The 21,203-nt window shown below is 43.2% G+C and overlaps 1 protein-coding gene across 1 annotated transcript in view; it reads left to right on the plus strand.

Moving 5' to 3' along the window:
* ERBIN (erbb2 interacting protein) overlaps positions 1 to 21,203 on the plus strand; it is a 188,528-nt gene that overhangs the window by 26,018 nt on the left and 141,307 nt on the right. Inside the window, exon 2 of the mRNA XM_063454077.1 lies at positions 14,235 to 14,312. The gene's annotated coding sequence lies outside the window, so the exon portion shown is untranslated. The remainder of the gene's footprint in view (positions 1 to 14,234; positions 14,313 to 21,203) is intronic.

Below are 21,203 nucleotides of genomic sequence, written 5' to 3' on the forward strand. Positions count from 1 at the left end.
GAAAGACAAGTAGGTTAATTAAAAAAACAAACAAACAAACAAACAGGCAGGCCCATGAGAGAGCTGGACAGAGAAACAAGCAGACAGATCATGACATATTAAGAAAGAGAAACACAGGCATAGAGAGAGGGAGACAGAGAAAAGCCATTAAAAGGCACAGGGAAATGATTTACATGCAGTCAGTTTTGAATCTTATTGTATCATGCTCTCTCTGCATTGCATGTACGGAATGTCCAGACTCGGGGAAGCGGAGTTAGGGAGAGATGAGTTGAAGGTCAGGTGGCAGACAATTAATTGTGTTGCTTGGGATCTGAGATACATAACCAGGTACAAGCCGCGTGTTATTTAAATATATAGGGCCAGCAAAATGTCATCCCCACCAGGTGCAGTCTGGGTCCATTGGACCAATGAATTTCCCTTTCCTTTGTGGGCCGATATCATTGGAGTGTTTATGAAATCAAGGTGAGCAAATACTGAAATAGTCTCCCTACTGTATGAGAGGTAACTGGAGCGTCTTGAGATTGTCAGTGATCCGACCTGTAGAAATGATCACTGAATAATTGGAGAGAATTTCCATGTAAAGTAATGATGCTGAACAGGGATTAACACCTCCAAGGTGGACAACTACAAACTATGCAAAGATCCTGAAAGCGACAGAGCTCCTATAGAAAGGACAGGAACTCACAATGCCAAAGTACCTGCTTTATTTGCTAGAATATTCTTCTGCAGAAAAGTACAAACTTTTTTTATTTATTTATTACAAAGTGCTACTCCTCTGGCCTCGCAGCATTGTGAGACATACTTACTTCAGTTTATTAGTTTGGTAATGATTGCAGCCACAGGATATGTGTCAGTGTTCACAAAATACTGTATTTTTTCTTTTGTTTATTGCGTGATGGCTAAAGCTTGTTTTAAGCAGAGCCTCCACCTCTTTGTTTTCAATAATGCAGGGTGAGTGATGTCACACAATGCAATAAAACCTAGAGTGCAGCTTCAGTTCATACTGTGAGATATGGGGCTGCTCTGGAACATGCATGTCCTGGTCCGCCTGAGATTTGTGCCAGCATTGCCAATTTAGGCAACTCCCAGGCAGCAATTGCTAACTCATCTCCTTCCCCATTAATTAAATGCAGAGAGATTAACTGTGGTGAGAGTACTGCTCTGTCTCCCCAGCTCATCCTACTGTATATTCATAATCGGAGATGGGATGAATGAACAACAGCATCTGCTGCATAGTAGTGGAACTCTCAACAATTCCAGTCAGGCTTGACATGTATGTCCCTGTGCTGTCTAAAGATATTTAAAAATAAAAAATATATCATAGAATAGAAAAGATTCAAAATGGTGAAGCTGGACTATGGATAAATAATGAAATAATGCTATACTGGGTATACTGACTATGGATAAATAATGAAATAATGCTATACTGGGTATACGGACTATGGATAAATAATGAAATAATGCTATACTGGGTATACTGACTATGGATAAATAATGAAATAATGCTATACTGGGTATACTGACTATGGATAAATAATGAAATAATGCTATACTGGGTATACGGACTATGGATAAATAATGAAATAATGCTATACTGGGTATACGGACTATGGATAAATAATGAAATAATGCTATACTGGGTATACGGACTATGGATAAATAATGAAATAATGCTATACTGGGTATACTGACTATGGATAAATAATGAAATAATGCTATACTGGGTATACGGACTATGGATAAATAATGAAATAATGCTATACTGGGTATACGGACTATGGATAAATAATGAAATAATTCTATACTGGGTTCTGGAGACACTCCTAAACTAACTGACCTTTAATCTAGTGTTGTTCATTCTCAATACCATACAAATTTAATAGACTTGCCAATGTAGAATTGTAACTTCTGTAGCAGCAAAATGTTGAGATAGGAAGCTGGTCCGTAAGCACCTGAGGAACTCTCATTTTCAGTCAAACTGCTCAAAAACAGGATAGTGACAGTAGCCTGCTAGAAACATAGTCATTTAAAGAGACTGTAGGGGTTTGTATCTCTTTAAATCTCATCACTACTAAGCAAAATAGATTGTCACTTTATAGATATTCTAATTCACTCGCAGAACATTTCTTTCTTATAAGTATGCTGGTCAGTTTAATAACCAAACTATATAAATATATATATTGCACAAAAGCCTAATGATTTGCATTGTACGTTCTAAGCATAGGTTTCATTGTTTCCCTGGAGAGATGCGTAGGGTAGCCCGCAGGGAAACCAATCTTTAGAACATTCAAATGACAAAGGGGAAGTCTGATTATTCTAAGGTTTAAGACGCACAAGGAAGATTAAGGCACATGAGCACAGGAAGGCAGCTGGAGCACTTGATGAAACGCGGTTATTAGTGAAAATATTGGAGCTAAAACGGACTCTTAGTAATTACTGTCTGCAGGCAAGATGAATGTTTACCACAAATGGTAGAGATTTGCTGGGTGCCATCACTAGCCATTCTGTACAGAATATATAATTTTTATTCCCTAACATTCCTTCTTTTATCATTATTTTTATATATATATATATATATAAATTTAATTAAAGGGACACTGTAGGCACCCATACCACTTTATCTAGTAATCTGGGTGCATGGTCCCTGTTTTGTTAGCACTGTAGCTGCAAACATAGAAACTACAATGTTTATATTGTAAGGACAGCCTCTAGAGACGCTTCCTGTTGTTTTACGGAGTTTGAATTGTAAAACCCCATAGGAAAGCATTGAGTTAATGCGCTTTCTGTGCATGTCCATTGGTCCCCTCCTCCCAATCTGGTAACGGCTGAGGAGGAGTGCAACCCAGCGCCGAGGATCTTTGGTGCTGGAATCAGGTAAGTGTTTAAAGTTTTTAATTTTTTAACCCTTTACTTGCCGCATGGCGGTGTTGAGGACCCTTTAATGTTAGAAATACATATTTATATTCCTTTAATGACTACCTAGCCATGTAAAAAGGGCATTATTGGCCTTTTCCTTCCAGAAGCATTTTTGTATTTCTTTAGACCCCCAATGGGACAGCAAAAAAAATAATAATTGTAATTTCCCTAACAAATAAACACAGGAAGGAACACATTCTGACATTCTGTTTGTCTTGTCTTCCTTGTAATGAAGGTGAAGTTTGCAGGCTTTATTTATTTACCTTATCCAGGATGCCTTATTTGGAGATCCACAGGCAAATAGCAGTTTAGGAAGACAAGACTCTAGTTTATAGCTCGAATACTGGATGAAAATCGTTTACTGCTTTGCAAACCTGCTGTCCTTGACCTGCTTCCTACAATTAAATATGTAAACAGAAAGTGCCATGAGCTTTCTGGATTTACACAGAACCTGTACACAGGAATAGGCAAATAAAAACAGACAATGTAATCTGGGTTTTGGAAGTACCTGCAAGGTAACCTATAGGTCACTTTATAGTTTTGTTTTTTCTTGACTGCTGTCTAGATGACTGTACCACCCACCCGGTGCCCCCCTTTCCCAATGACACACAGAGACCGTATAAAGTTGGGTAAGGGCATCGGCCACAGCTTTATTAATTTTCCATGCCAGCAACATAAATACTGTCAGCTGTTGGGGTGATTGCCCAACAGACAGGTCTATCCCCACAAACCATGAGTCCATGAGCAGCCTGCCTCCGCCATCAGCTCCCAACAGGCTGCGACTCCCCAAGCCTCCTCGGCAACTCCATCACTTCTGCCTGCGCTGGCCAGGACTCCCGCATGCTGTGACAAAACAAGAAAAGACAACCAACAACAAGCACCAGAAACAAAACCCACATTCCTTCAATAACCAAATGTCCTAAGGGCGGGAGGGCGGGAAAGTCAGGATCCCTGCACTTCCAAGAGCTGACTGGTAAGTCCCCTCCCCTCACTGTCCTTATAACTGTCTTCCATCTTAGCAACTATGTATCCATATATCCCCCTCCCATCTGCTCTTCCTTTAAGACTCCTTATCCTAGCCGCAGTCATGTCCCCCCTTCCTTGTCAGTCCAGGGAGGTGTCTTGACTGCTGTCTAGATGACTGTACCACCCACCCGGTGCCCCCCTTTCCCAATGACACACAGAGACCGTATAAAGTTGGGTAAGGGCATCGGCCACAGCTTTATTAATTTTCCATGCCAGCAACATAAATACTGTCAGCTGTTGGGGTGATTGCCCAACAGACAGGTCTATCCCCACAAACCATGAGTCCATGAGCAGCCTGCCTCCGCCATCAGCTCCCAACAGGCTGCGACTCCCCAAGCCTCCTCGGCAACTCCATCACTTCTGCCTGCGCTGGCCAGGACTCCCGCCACCGCGATGACGACTTCCCCTCACGCCTCCTGCCGTCATCGCGCCCCCCGCCGACAGCGCAGCCTCAATCCCACTCTGCAAACCCGTGTTCAGGATGTCCAAACCTATCTCGTTTAAGTGGACCCCATCCCTCCTCATTAAGTTCTGGTTCTCCCCTTCCAGCTCCACGTGTCGAACGACCACCCCACCTAGCCGCCGGACAAATTTCCCCACTGCAATGTTCAGCTTGCGCCGGCTCTTCTCCAAACCGCGCGAGTGCGGCAGCGCGCGCCAGCACGGCCTGGAAACCACCTCCGACCAAACCAAGGTCATGTCCGGAAACAGCGCCATGCACCTCGCCAAGTCGTGCCGAATCGCGTGGAGAAGGTCCACAGTCCTGGAAACCCCCAAGTCGTTCCCGCCCGCATGGACCACCACCACCACCGGCCCTGACACAAACTTACGGAGCTCCACGAACTCAGGATATACTTGCTGCCATCGGAGGCCCCTAATGCCCTTCCACCTGACTCGGGCCACGTCCACTGAGAACCCCAAATTTCGTCCATAGGCCCGGTCTTCAGCTCGCCTAGCTGCCCAGTACACGTAGGAATGCCCTAGTATCCACACGTACCGGGGCCGCCCACCTACAACGAGAAGAGGGTTACAGCATATGAGGTCGGACATAAGACTTAAAACGCCCCGACTCCCATCTTCCAATGCGTTTAATGCCCGCAGCCGAGTAACCCAAAACACTTGCCTGGGTAGCCGCCCCAATCCGAAAGGAATGGGCCGAAAACCCTTGACTTTCCATACCACCCGCGGCCAATGCTCTCTTCAGCATTGCCGAGAACTGATAGCGTGTTAGGGGAGACCCATCCGCGTGAGCCAACAAAGGGCCTCCCCGCTCCGGGCGCACCTCCAGAAAATCGTGAAAAGCCCCGACAGGACAGACGACATCCCTCGTGGCCCCTAAACGAACCCAGGCACCCCGGGCCGCCTGGTCCGTCTTAGAGCGCCGCACAAAAATGTCAACGGAGGAAGTAGACCACCGCACATCCGACAATGCCAAAGGCGAGGCCTTCCCCTTGCTCGGGGCTACCAACTCGCCGATGCGAAAGGCTCCAAAAAAGCAGACCGAGAAGGCTACGCGAAACAACTTCGATACATAATCCGAGCCACAGACCCGCGGCAAGACTAAAAGAATCCGCCGCAACATTTCCACCGAAATCGGACGACGACGATCCGGGCGACGCCGCAGTCGCCACCCCTTCACCACCCTCTGGATCCCAAATTCCTTAGTAACATCCCGCCAGCCCATAAATCGAAACAAGAAAGACAGGGCAGCCAGCGCCTTCTCCGCTACTGCGCAAGACCTACCTCTCCTGACCAAGTCATCCAGCAACACAAGAGTCGCCTCCGTACGTCCCATTTCCGTGGATACATCCCCGTCCCGTGCTGCCGACAGCCACTGTTTCCACACTGCCCGGTATGCCTTCCAGGAAGCCTCCGCCAAGGAGTCCGATACCAAGCCCATCAGGCCTCGAAATCGAGCTTCCATAAGGAGTCCGGACACTGCAGACCGGTCCGCCGCGCCTCCGGCGCTGCCTCGCGAAACCGTTCCCACTGCAAGCGAGACAATGCATCAGCCACCACATTTTGCACACCCGGGACATGTTGCGCCCGCACCCAAACATTAAACTGAAGACTAAGGAGCACGAGGTGACGGAGAAGAGCCAACACTGGAGGGGACGAGGAGGACGATCGGGCAATCACATGGACCACACTCATGTTGTCCGTGTGAAAGACCACCGTGTGATTTCTCAGCTCCTCACCCCACAGTTCCAGGGCGACCACTATCGGAAACAGTTCCAAAAAGGTCAAATTCCTTCGAAATGGGGAAGACTGCCATTCCTCCGGCCACTCCCCCGCGCACCACTGACCCCGAAAATACGCTCCAAAACCAACTGACCCCGAGGCATCGGTAAACAGATCCAAGGCAGCATTGGTGGTGGCCTCCCTCAACCAGCAAGAGTGCCCGTTGTAACGTCTGAGGAAGGAGCTCCACACTGCCAGATCCGCCCGAAGGCGCCTCGTGATCCGAATGTAATGGAAAGGTTCCTTCACCCCCACCGTGGACAAGGACAATCTACGACAAAATGCCCGACCCATCGGTAACACCCGACATGCAAAAACCAAGTGCCCCAACAGGCCCTGCATCTGACGCAACTGAACCTTCTTGGAACCTTTGACTAAGTCCACCAACCGCAGCAACCCCTCCAACTTCTCTTCCGGAAGCCGGAAAACCATTCTCTCGGTATCGATTTCGATACCCAAGAATGAAAGGACCAACACCGGGCCAACCGTTTTTTGTTCGGACACAGGAACCCCGAACTCAGCCGCCACCCGCCGGAATGCCTGAAGCAACGCTGTACAATCCTGGGAACCCGACGGACCAACAAACAAAAAATCATCCAGGTAATGTGTCAACGAACACAAACCCGCAACTCTGGACGTGACCCACTCCAAAAAAGAAGAAAACAGTTCGAAATGATAACAAGAGATAGCGCAGCCCATGGGCATACACATATCATAATAGAAGCAACCGTTAGCGAAACACCCCAACAAGTGAAAGCAATCCGGATGAACCGGCAACAAACGAAAGGCCGATTCAATGTCCGATTTTGCTAATAACGCCCCACGACCGGCCCGCCGCAGGAGGAGCAATGCCGAGTCGAAGGACGCATAACGTACCCTGCACGCATCCCTGTCAATGTCATCATTGACCGACGACCCCGAAGGGTACGAGAGATGGTGAATCAATCGAAAAACTCCCGGATCCTTTTTGGGTACCAGACCCAGCGGAGACACCCTCAGGTTGTGGAATGGGGGGGAATCAAAGGGGCCGGCCATGCGGCCCCGTTGAATCTCCGCCTCCAACTTTTCTTGTAACAAAACCTCTTTTCCCCGCGTGGACCGAAGATTGTCCGCGAACTGGCCCTCGTCCGACAGCACAAAGGGAATCCAGAAACCCGTTGTGAAACCGTCGAACAAGAGGCTAGCAACGTCCCTCTTAGGATACTGGACGAGCCATGGACGCATCTTTTCCACGCTCACTGGAGTCCTCTCTGCGAGGAACGTCGTCCTTACCAGAGCCCTTGGAGGCAGATGGTCTGCCCTTCTTGAAACAACGGAGAGCCGGGTGGGCTCCCCCACAGTGGGCACACTCGTGCCGGAATCTGCAGGAGCTAAACCACTTACAGTGGCTCTCGTTGAAGAGCCAACAGACTCCCTTCCTCTGACCTGCCGACGTACCCGTGGGGACGCCGGCCGCCCCCGAAAAGGGAGAGGGTCTACACGGGGTCATAAGTAGCAGCCACAGGCTGCCGTCCTGCACCCCAAAACCCATACCCGGACACGCCGCCATCTTCTGGCGGAATTGCTGGTCGTATTTGAACCAGCATTGCCCTCCATAAACCTTGTAGGCGCCCCAAATTAAGTCCAAATAACCAAATAAAGAGGGGGCCCTCTCAGGGAAACGGCGCACTAGTACGCTGGCAAAGATATTAAATCCTTGCAGCCAATTACCGAACGTACGCGGGATAGCCTTACCCTTTTCTCCCTCCAATTGTTCGCCACGTCGCGGTCTGTCCACGGACTCCTTGTCTGGCGGAACGAGAGAAAGGAGATCCACATACTCACCACGAATAATCTTCTCTTGCACCTCCGCTGGCACATGTAAACCTAGGGGAGCCAGTTCACACCCTGGGAGAAAGGAAACCACCCCAACCCCATGACCCCTCAAACTATCCGCACTACCGGGACCCTGAGCCCCTAGACCAGTACCCCTGGCTTGCCCCTCCACTAACATCCTCAGCAGGCGCAACACCTCGCTATCCTGACCTGAACTCCCTGCAGCACCCCAGGCGCCTGCGCATGCTGACTCACCAAATGAGGGGAGGCGCAGGGGCCGTCCTCCTTCACCTTCTCGCTCCTCCTCAGACTCCTCCTCCTCACCGGACTCCCCCTGGAGCCTCCCAGCTCCCAGAGGGGCTGCAGCCGACACGGCCTCCCGACCGCCGGCATCCTGGCAGTACTGCAATCTTGGGGCTGCCGCCTGATCCGCGGCACCCCATGAACCGGCCGGTCCTGGGGACTCCCATCTCCTTGGGGCTGCTGTCCGGCTCACAGCACCCCTATTGCCGCCTTCTTCCGCCGGCGCTTGTGGTCTCCGGGCGCCCGGCGTCCTATTTCCGGCGCGGGCACCCACTTCCGGGTTTTGCCCGTCGCCGGCTGCTGTCGTCATATCCGGCGCGCCGGCCGTGCGCGACCGGCGTCGTGACGTCACTTCCGGCCGCGCCGGAAGAGAAGGTGGAGGGCTCCTGGATCTTCCCGCCGAATCGCCATCTTGGAAATGGCTGCCGGACGCAGCCGCAGCTCTCACCTGGGACCGGATCGCTCGGGGGGACGACACCAGGCTCGGCTCCACATTCCCAGCCACTCCAGCTCGCCGGCTTCTTCGGCCTTCACGACCTCCTCTCACCGGGCTGGGAGACAGTCGCGACGGCGGCCTTGAACGCCTGGCCCGCCGCCCACCTTCCACAGGTCGAGCCTCTTCACCGGGGACGCCATCCATGCCGGCCAACACCTCTGCTAACGAGCCTGCACCATGTGCAGCCCGATAAGCCTGCAACAGGGCCACCAACGATTCCTGGGAAACGTCCATCACTCTCAAAATTCAGGAACAGGTAAGTATAAAACTTTTTAAGAATAATGTCTATAATATTTTTTTTTTTTTTTTTTTTTTTTTTGTTTTTTTTTTTTTGTTTTTTAAGGGGTCAGCAAAGAAAGACAGATGCAAATCTGAAAGTCAGGATCCCTGCACTTCCAAGAGCTGACTGGTAAGTCCCCTCCCCTCACTGTCCTTATAACTGTCTTCCATCTTAGCAACTATGTATCCATATATCCCCCTCCCATCTGCTCTTCCTTTAAGACTCCTTATCCTAGCCGCAGTCATGTCCCCCCTTCCTTGTCAGTCCAGGGAGGTGTCTTTCTCATCAGTAATTTCAACAAACAAACAAAAAAACCTAACAACTGGTTTTGTAGTAAAAACTAGAAGTAACACAAAACATGTTTTGTTTTTGTTTTCTTATGATAAAATTGTAAGTAGAGATAAACGAATAATGAATGTAAAGTGGATATACAGTATGTGTTTCTAATTGGGTCAAGAAGTTGCTTGTGTAATAGTTATATTGCTTGGCTGCTTTATGACCTTCGTCAAGGACAAGAAAAGATTTGTCTTGGTGCCAATCAGTGACTAAGACAGACCGTGACCTACTCTCTTATTTACATGTAAGAGCATCCTTAAATCTTGTCCCATTATTGGGGCGGTAACGGCCTCCTTTTTAACGAGACAGTAATTTCTTCTGGCAAACCTCAGTAATGGCAGCGTTAGTACATTTATGTGCTCTGACTCTTAGCGTTCTAAAATCTGTGTGATAAAGAACCACTGGTATCAATTTTGTGAATGCTGAATGTTTTGAGGTCATTGCCTAAACTTTCAAGGTATCCTGGAGGCTGCAAACAAAACATTGGTAAGCCTTTGTTACAAACCTACAATGTAAAATAATTGTTCTTAAAGGTTTCTTCAAGCAACGAGATCCCTTTAGTGATGTGTAGTGGTTATGGTGCTTGGAGTTTGCATGGGCAGTGTTTTTGTGATAAGTGCTGCACATACAGAGATAAATATGTTGTTGCCGGTCTGCTAAAGGTTTAAATCCAGGGTCATTAGGAGCCCGTATCTCTAAGGGAACTGCTAATGTTAATTCAGTGCATATTAAACATCTGTAACAGACAACCAATAGCCGTATGCTCTCCACCCTATGCTGCTCTAAGTCAAGGCATCTAAGACATCTCTCTCCCTGCAGCAAATGTCACGTACGATGTTTTGGAATGCTGGAAGAACTTGACATTGGTCTTCATTTATTTATTTTAATAGGGGGCATGCTCTGAAGGGTTAAAACACTGGTTTTGGTTGAAATAACTCTCTAACCTTTAAAAAACTAAATAAAAGACTACCATTCATTTTGCAACCTATTGTTTGACTGAACAATTAAGTAACAGACCAATACTTCAAACCCAATGTAAGCTCATTGAGCAGGGCCCTCAACCCCCTCTGTTCCTGTACGTCCAGTGGTCTGATCTCAATTATGTGTCTGTTAGTCCACCCATTGTACAGCGCTACGGAATTTGTTGGCGCTATATACATAATAAAATAATAATAATAATAATAACCAAGTTTGCATAACACTCAGATTAGACGCAGTATCTGATGGGTCTATGTTGTACTAAGGAATACTGCTGCAGTAAACTCTTTATTATGGCCTAGGGACCTGATGTATATCATGTGCATGTTCCTACCTGAGAGGACCATCTGAAATTACATGACACATTTTTGGTTTCTGGCTGAGAGTTACAATTTACTGCATATAGAATGTTGTGCTGATTTGTATCAAAGGGTGACATCACAGACAAGTTTTGCAATGTCACTATATTTGGGAAATCTTTAAAAGGATTCTATAGTGCCAGGAAAACAAAATAGGTTTAAGAGGTCTCCCCTCCCTCGCACTTCGCCCCCCCCCCCCCTCCTTCAGCCACTTGTCTAAATCCTGCGCTGGGTGAGGCTCCTCCCACACTCCTCCACCGGCAGGGGAGACCTAATGCGCTTGCGCAGCAATGGCCACGTGTGCATTAAACCACCCCATAGGAAAGCATTATTCAATGTTTTCCTATGGGGACAATCTGATGCTGGAGGTTCTCATGCAGAGTGTGCAGAGACAGCCACTGAGGGCAGACTTGAGCTGCAATGTAAACCCCCCCCCCCCTCCCCCCCCCCATATTGATATGTTATTCATTTGCTTTGTTTAAAAAGCATTATTCACCAGGAAACTTTGTTGTTTTTCTGCGTGTAAGCAACAGGATATAGAGAATATGCTCGCAGTTTGTATACAAGATAGCGGCAGATACTATCAGGGTGTTATCTAAAATATAGGTGATTGGTTTTGATAGTGTTTAAAATGTATTTTTGCAGTTAACCTTGTAGACAACGTGACTCTTGCAGATGGCTTAAGTTGCCTTAATACATTCTACCTGAGAATGTTATCAACATAATCAGACAAACACCAACTGGAATGCCACCTCACTAACTAAGATTGATAACAGGAGTTGTAATGGTTATTGTAAAGGGCTGTGCAGTTAGATGCAGCTCACTGCTTCAAGACTGCAGTGCAACATAATCAAAGCAGGAGTTACAGTTCTCTCCATCAATGAAATAGATCATATTTTTGCTCATTTGCATGTTAAAGGATGGTTTCTGACGTCTGGTTGCTGTACACATTCAAAAATCGAATTTGAAGACACATAGTCATCAACCTATTTTAGTTCTAATATACAATCACATCATCTTTGTGTGTCCCTGTTCAGACTATCCGTTATCGAAGCCAATGCTCACAATTTTGCGACTGTCTTGTTTTTCCAAGAGCAATTTTGAAAAAAGTGATGGTGAGAGAGGGGGAGGTGGGAAGGCAGGCAAAGGATTTCTGTAAACATTTCAATATATATGGGAAAACAATATTTAGATGGTATATAACACAAAAATAAATATTAATATTATAAAAATGGGTAAGGTTAGATATGAGACACTTCAGTTCACTAAAAGTGTTGTGAATAAGTGGTGTTTACAGATTTTGGTTTATTTGTACCCCAAGGGTTTTAAAGTGAATTGGGAGGCAAGTCTACTCTTACAACATGGGGGCACGTGCCCCTCTTGCCACGACTCCACTGCAAAGCAGATCATCCATGGGATGTTGGGTCATGTCATTTTACAGTTACACCCATAACGGAAGGTTCGATATAAATATGATAAATTTGGCTGTGTTTGGCTATCTGTGTCGCTTTATAATAGGATTATGGGTTTTGTGTTTCCTTGGCACTATTATTCTTCTTCATAGGTACTAACACTGGCCTATGTTCTTGCTTGTGGTGTTGAGTTTCCTTAATGGCAAACACCATACTGAGATCAAGCATTGTTTGGTGATTTAGATCTCTATACATTGGATTTCCTTTGGCTTTGTTACTCCTTGAGACAGTAATTGCAAGTCTATATTTTATGTATAATGTGCTAAGAAATGTACCTTCCAAGCTATACCTAACCTGACGTAATGTTCACAGGATAGAAAGATAAGTGCGTACTACATAAGTGCTTTAATCATTATATTTTGCCCAAACCATATAGAACTTCAGTAATGTGCTTTATCTGTTAGCTTCTATAAGACATTTAAGCCTTTTTGTGGTACTACCAAAAGAAAACATTTTGACTCCCATAAATAGGCTATAAGAAGTCAATATAATACGCGATAAGCATTACAACTAACCTGCAATATTGAATTCTGTGCCACATTAAACTACTATTGTTCTCTTTGATTACAAGGAATATTTGTAATTATGCTAAAGCCCTCAGAATGCAGTCCTCATCATTGTCTATCTCTATCCCACTTGCTTAGTCATTGAAAAATAATTATTTTGTTCAATCCACAACTCACCAATGCTTGTTTTCATGTGCCTCGCAATTCAGTTAAAATAGGCAATTGTGGATAAGAATGCTCACTCTGATCCTGTTATCACTGGGAAATAGCTAATGAATTGCAGATGGGTGACATAGTTTAACAATCTATGTTCGTGAAATAAAGCTTTGAAGATGTATGTAGTTCATAGAACCATTTCTGTTGCTTTTACTTATCACTTTACCTTGTGTAGTGGTCTGCTTGCAGAATTTATAAAAAAAACAATTTTATGAAAATGTGATATAAGTAAGCAGTAAATGAAGAATACAAAGTCCTAGAATTCGTTTTAATTGGTATTTGGATACCTTTTGCTATGGTTCAACGTGAACCATCTGGAGATAACCAACATAGTTACTCTGCTGCTTGCCCATGGACAAATGTTGCACTTGTGCAGGGTATGACCATATACAATTAAGAATGTATTGCACTCTCAGTGTTTTTCTGAAGTTGGAGAAAAGTTAAGTAGGTCATTCTTCCAGCAGTTCAGTAAAATTTTCTCTGAATATTCTATTGTATATGAAAACTGGAATGGAATGTGCAGAATTAAAATGTTTCTGCAGTTTCATCTTTTAGACAATGATGACAACAGTAGGTTTCTAGGGCTTGTTAAAAGGAACACAAACATGTATTCCTGACCCTATAGTGTTAAAACCACCATCTAGCACCCTATGGTCCCCTCTGGCCACCCTAAATATAGTAAAATCTTACTTGTGTTCGAGTCTGCAGCTGCTGGCTCTGTCCCTGTCTACCTACCCTGTCTGCTGACATTATCAGAAGTGGTGGTCTGAACCAATCACAATTCCCCATAGGATTTGCTGAGACTGTCAAGGAGGCATATCAGGGGCAGAGCCAAACAGCCCTGGCCAATCAGCATCTAGTCATAGAGATGATTGGAATCGATGCATCTCTATGAGGAACGTTTAGTGTCTGCTTCCAGAGGGAGGATACACTGAATGGCAGTGCTGCTTACTCTGCAGCAATACCCAAAGAAGCAGCTTTAGCAGCCATCTAAGGAGTGGCAAGTGGAGTTATCACTAGGCTGTCATGTAAACACTGCATTTTCTCTGAAAATACAGTGTTTACAGCAAAAAGCCTGAAGGGAATGATTCTACTCACCAGAACAAATTCAATAAGCTGTAATTGTTCTGGTGATTCTAGTGTCCCTTTAAATATTGGTGAACCAGCTAATGGCGATGATTGATTTGGCAAAACTCACTGGTTTGTCTTCTGTTGCTATGATTGTAACACATAATGCTAGAATATAAGGTTTCAAGACACTGATGTATCTATTGATGTATTTTCTGTTAGGTTTGGCACCCATCCTTATACTGGATGTCCACATTTGCTGTGAACTGAAGAAAAGAATCCAGGAGGCCGTGTCATCGGGTGAGTGATAAAACTAGTTTTATTCCAGAGACTGGATTCACAGGACCTTATTGTACAAAGCAGTCATGTTCTAGATGGGACTAATAAGCCTATGTTTTCTTTCTTACTATGACATGTATTAACAATGCAGTTTGAATCTGTTCTCCGATGTATGTTGCACACCAACATGTTAGAACAATAAGTGAAGCAATATTTGTACCAAGCAGCAAATCTCAACCTGCACAGCATTAAAGGGAGAACATCTGGCAATATTACTTCTCTTTTAAATTCTTCGATCTCCAGGTTACCTAAATACTATGCTAGTCTCTGATTCGTAAACTGATAAAACGCTTTAGCGTTTATTAGCCCAGCCTTCTACTCCTCAAGTGGTCGCTCCATAATATTATAAGGAAGTACGGTGTAAGAAAGGTCTGAATGTTTGACAGCCTCAAGTACTTGTATTGTTCCAACTGTTCTAACTTTACAGTCCTGGTCAGTGCATGATCATGATATGCATTGTGTTTACCCTGCATATTCACAATCAATTTTGCATGAGAATGTGGCCACAACTTTCAGCACAGATTCCTTAAGGCTTATTTTTTCAGAACGTGTATACTTTCAGGTTTGTTCCCGCAATTTTACCATGTATAGGCTTGTTATTGGCCATGAATAAGGAGTTAAACACCGTCACTAGACTAGCTGTCATAATAGCTGCACATTCTATGCCTCTGCTTTCTGAATGGTTTTCATTCCTGTGGAATAGTAGACTCATCACTTTTATAATAAAAGCTCATCAAGTCAAATGTTAGGTGTGTATGTATGTGTATATATATATATATATATATATATATATATATATAGCTGTATTTGATTAAAATAAAATACTTCAGATTTTAAAGAAACACTCCAAAACCACTTTACTACCCCATTTACCACTGCACTGCTGTATTGAAGTGACCAGGCTTCCCGCCAATGTACAAAGTCAAACTGTTTTTGAGCGATTTGACTTCTTAACTAGCTCCATTTTTTTCTCCACTACGAACGCTGAAGAGCTGAAAGCTCCCAGGCAGAGCTGGTGCTGTCTTTGAGGGAGGGCACGCTGTAGTTGCTTATAGTGCATGTGTTCCATTAATATTATTTTGTCATAATGTGAAAGATTAATAACACGCACAGATAGTGTTCTTGGCAATGATCAATCTATGTCAGGGAATCCTGTTAAGATTGGCCCACTCATTAATGTGTACTGCATAGTAATCTGCAAGAGAACCAATCTGCTGTTTGTGGGTTGTTGTTGTTGTTTTTTCTGGTGATAGCTACTGATTATTCAATACTCTGTAGAAATAAAAATTCAGATAGCGGCTGTTGGCAAACAAAGTGCAAATTTAAGGGCCAAAGCAACGGAATTGGAAGCATGGCTAACTTTTAAATTTTTTCCCAGCGGACTATTTTGGGCTTAAATTTGAAATTCACTTTGAATTTATTTTGAATTCTCACTTTAGTAAATAACCCTGTAAATGTGGTTTATTGATTATTTTGCTACCCAAACCATTCGTTTGTCCATAGAATTATGAGACTTATATCTTCTTGAAGATACGACTTTAATGTTCTGCAAGTATTAAAGTGAACCTGTTAAGGATAATGTCTAATTACCTTAAATCAGACCCTGATACATTGAATACACCATATATTACAAAGATTCAATATAAAATATTGAGATATTCTTACCTCCGTTTTAGCACTGCCGTGTTCTGAGCTTTATGTAACACCCACCTCTGGTACTTCCTTGGCACCTCCAGCTGTATTCTGTGATTTGTGTCCCCAAGCACAGGTAGATTCCATAGAAACCACAGTGCATGAGCTGTGCTTGCTTTGCTTGGTAGAGCAGAGGGACTGCCTGTGGGTGGTCTTTTCTGCTCTCCCTTGTGAATCAAATTGGTGGAATAGAGTCTAAGTGGACGTTTTAAATAAGAACTAGAAGAAACGCCTATCTTTAAATAGGTGTTTCTGCCACTCTATATATTTGTTAGGAAAACTGCTAGCACAATGTATCGATGAAATGTTATGCTCTTTCAATAGAGCATGAGTGGTTTGGTGCTTTAAATGACCTTGACCCTGCTAACTATTAAGATTCAAGATAAACATGAGCAAAGAGCGATATCATCAAATAGGACACTTTTTATACAAGACTCATTGCTTTGTTATGTTTAAACCACCCTGTCTGCATTCACCAGGATAACACAGATTACATATTATAAGGCACCAGTACAACATATAACTTTTTAAATTTTATTTTAGGCGTAACTCCCTCATTAATATGTAATCATACATTTCTTACTGTATAATTTCACTGATTCACGTGCTTCATGTGACTAGTGTATTATTAATATCCTGAGTGAGAGAATTATGTAGGTTAATGTACTAAATGTAGAAACCTGTTCAAAGTTCAGTATTCTTGACTCAGTTAAACTCAGCCATTCGTCCATCCGAAGTAATGAGAAGTAAGTTGGCCAATAATATCAATGGGCCAGTGTGTTATTAAAACCTTTTTATTAAATTAAACCAAGTAAAGCACTTTGAGTAGTCCTGCACTCATCCTTCAGGTATTTTATTAGTTACTCATTAGTTATTTTGTTTATTAGGGCCAGCAGCCACAACTCCACTTCAGCATTTACGCCTTGATTCAGGTAAAAGGGGCCCTCGGTTACGGGGGCTGAAGTTAAGTCTCATCGACAGCTCTTTGAGGGGCTGCCATTGTATTATGTTCATTGCACAGGATTGAGTGCACACATCCCAATTCATACTTTGACGATTCATGCAAAAACAGAGGGAGATAATATTCAATTGATTATACGGTAAAACAGTCTGTTATTTGACCATGTTGCTTGATTGTTTCAAGATCATTGCTTCTGAGTTACAACCTGAACCAGCATGCAAATCTTCAGTTTACATCATCAAGTTCTCAGGATTTCTTTTGCCTGTCAGTTGTTTAGTGATGCATATCTGATTAAGACTTCTGAATATATGCTCTCGCCTGAGAGTATTCAAGTTAACCTCTTGCGAGATTTGGACTGTGTGTAAGATGAACTATTTATTGATTGCTAATTCAGCATTTTGTGGCTTTTATATACTTTTTATTTGGCCACCCCATTTTTTGTCAAAGTATCTTGGCCATACATTATCGGGAGACTTAAAGGGACACTATAATCACCAGAACAACTATAGCTTTATGTAGTTGTTCTGGTGAGTGTAATAACTCCCTTCAGGCATTTTTATGGAAACACTAGGAGTATTTACATTGCCCCTAGGGACACCTCCAAGTGGCCACTCCTCAGATGGCCACTGGAGGGGGCTTCCTGGCTCAGGGCTGCACAGTAAGCAGCCTTGCCGTTCAGTCTTTCCATTCAGCCTCTACATGGGGACGCTGAATTTTCCTCATAGAGATGCATTGATTCAATGCATCTCTATGAGGAGGTGCTGATTGGCCAAAACTGTGTTTGACCCCGCCCCCTTACAGATTTTAGCCAATCCAATGCTTTCCCCATGGGGAATAGTACAACCTGAATTTATACATACTTCACCATGTATGGTTTTCTCCCTTTATTCCTTTGAAGATTCTTTCTTATCAATATCTACTATCCGTTCCAGACACTATTTAACCCCAGGTGGGGTGAGAAGCCTGTTTCCCACATACGTTTGTGAGTTTGCTACTAGCACCACATATTTTTATACTGATAAAGATATGTCTTTATTATTCTAGATTTGCTATAGATCCTCAGTAGGATTTATTCGTCCTGGACTTAATTTTCCAGGTTGTACTATTATTACATTTGTACGTCTATTGGGTGTTTTTTCCACCTTTTTTTTTTTTGCTATTTACTATAATAGGTGTCAGTGAGGTACACCTGGGAACACTTCAATCAGACATATATCTATTTGGTTTTTTAGTGTGTATACTTCTTTTTTTTCTCTTTATATTCAAGTTGGCTCCTAAATTTGTGTGTCAGCTTATTTTAAATTCAATGCTACGGTTGTTTACTCTTTATGCTGTGATCAGTATTGTGTCTTACAGGCTCTAATGGGCTTTTGTCAATTTGACCTTTATTATCACAGTGGAGATTCAGTAGCCGCAGAAGTTAGTACTCACTTTCTTGTAAATAGAAAGTGCAAGCCTCTCATATTGCCAGTTGCAATGCCTGAAGTGTTTATCCTACTCTTCAACCACTAACCCATATTATGGAGAAAGGCTTCCCGTGGGAGCTTTTTCTTCCTCTTTCACATTCTTGAGAACTGGGGCAATATAGTAAAATGGCAATGGCATGAATGTCAATAATGTTTACAGTAAAATAAGTCATGCCTCAAGCGCAGGGACATTTTTTTTTTAAAATGCCATTATTTTATTGATTGTTGATGACATGTTTAGCTTAAATTAGATTTTTTAACATTGTTTTGTTTTTTTCCCTCTCTTCCACTTGCATGAGTATAAACAAAATTAAAAGTAATGGCTCTAATTATTTGGACACTATATGGGGCATTCTATATTGAATGTAATATAATAGTTAGTTCAGGACTCTCTCTAATTTGACACCCCTACCTTGTACTGAAGATTGGTTACATGGAGTGTTCTGAAGGTGCACTGGCCGTATGCTCAATGTATGGTTAGGCTATACATGATTTTCTTCCTAATTCTGTCCAGATAAACTTTGATATTTGATGAATTAGCATAAGGAATACATATGCAGCATTTGCTTTACTTGTCAAAATATTAAATGTTGCATTGTTTACTGCACCTTGTGAAAATGACCGTTTACATTTATAGTTTTTAAAAGATCTTTGTATACTGAATTAATCAAAATACTGATGAGTCCTTCTTTCGAAACATTGTTTGTGGTTAGCGCCAGCCATTGATTTTAGTAGCGCTTTTGACAAGGCAGGTAGTTGAGCAGTCTGAACCCACGCCAAGTTTTAATGTTTATAAATTGGCTGAAGCGTTGAGATTTAAACTACAACATTAGTCTTGTGAAGTGTAATGAGATAATATGTTCTTAAAACAGATTGCGTCTGCTTGGCAGATGGCATATGTCTGTACTCCATACTGTACCTGAATATGACTATTTATGTTTTAGAGATATTGAGAAGTATGTGACGGGGGTAGCTGGGGTTTTTATATCCGGTACAGCTAATTTTGGCAGAAATTGCCATGTTTAAGCTAGACACTGTCAGAATGATGGCTTCCAGCTGATTACACCTTTTCTGAAAGATAATCTAGCTGGGTTACAGATTCAGCAAAAGGGCAGATGAAATCCCATAATGGAGCAAATGCTGATAATCACATTTGTGTCAATGGGTTTGAGTAAACCTCAGCTATAAACACAGTGAGCTCCTTTATACATTATATTCTTAGATTAGCAGCTGCTGTTTGTTTGTGAAACTGAACACGTGGTGTGTCGTGAGAGTAAACACAAAGGGTAACTTGAGACTGACCCTTTCATCTCCATTCTGGTATATTTTGTATATAAGGTCAGTGGGCTTACTAAAAAGTATCTCAAACATTATACAGTCGACCAGCAGCTGCATTATAGTGTGACAGAGGCTGATTGGTCCCAATCTGTACCCCAGTGATTTCTCAGCCTTAAACTCAATTCTGCATTTTATTTTAATTGATCAGCAGTAGGAATCTATAAATGTTTAAACTAGATGGCTTTAGTTTTGTTGATATCTATTACTATTTTTCCATGTGTGTCTCAGCGAACTGTGTTTTTTTTTTTTTTTTTGTGAGGGGTTCTGGAGTGATTGGTTTGTTGACTTAGGTTTGACTTAGGTTTGTTGACTTGACGACGCATTGGCATGAAAGCTTGCTGCTATGTCCATCAAGGAGTGCATTGATGGCAGACTCACTTTAGTCCTGCGACCAGTACTGTTTGTGGCTTGCTGCATTCTCCCAAAAGACTTCTCCGATGTTGTAAGCTAGATCCATTCTGAAATAGACAAACTGTATAAATGTTTGTTATGGTTTATAAATGTATACATTACAGCTTTAGACTATCTTATGTAGTCCACAAGATCTGTAGTTCCAAATGTTGCCTACCCCATATCTAATAGATATAGTTAAAATGGTCAAACCTCCAAAAGCAACTGTTTTGTGCAGCTCTGTAGAATAATTGAACAAATGATGTCTTAGAACATGAAAATAGCCCTATATATTGTACTTATTTTACAAACTAAAAGTTAAATTTTCAGGAGTGTGTGTGGGTTGTTAGGTTGGTAGTGGTGATTATATTCATAGTCTTTGCACTAGATAGGAAATCATGTATCTGATGTAACTCAATACCTGTTTATTAACGCCCCCCCCCCTCCCCCTTCACTCCCAAAGTGAGGATTGCCAGCCTGCCCTGCCACAGTAAAACATGTTTAACTGCAGATTTGTATCCTGTTTTGAAAGTTCTCCACCCACATAGCTGCTGTGCAGTCATGCAGAGTGCACATTTCCTTTCAAGTGACTTGCCAGGCAAGGTATTCTTTTGCCAAATTGAACTTTTATCATTTCCCCAATATCATGACTATGTTTGGTTTTGAGTAACGCTTACAACATGTTTGCCAAAATATAAATTACTTCTATATTTCTCCTGCATAAACACATGTATTTAAATTTGTACACTCAAAATACTACCAACATATGCATTTTTTGTGATCTCAGTGCCAGATGGTTAAAGGGACAGGGTAGGCATCCAGACTAGTTCAGCTCATGAACTGCAATAATTACCTGCTATCAGACAGCCATTAGAGGGACATCCGGGTGGATAGGTGACTTTTTCTCGCCTAAATGACACTGGACGTTCTCACGCTATGCATGAGGACTTCCAGCGCCATCGGAATCCCCTCCCACGCATGCGCATTAGGTCTCTCCCTCTGGCT

This window comes from Pelobates fuscus, chromosome 5 (assembly GCF_036172605.1).
Source record: "Pelobates fuscus isolate aPelFus1 chromosome 5, aPelFus1.pri, whole genome shotgun sequence".
NCBI lineage: Eukaryota > Metazoa > Chordata > Amphibia > Anura > Pelobatidae > Pelobates > Pelobates fuscus.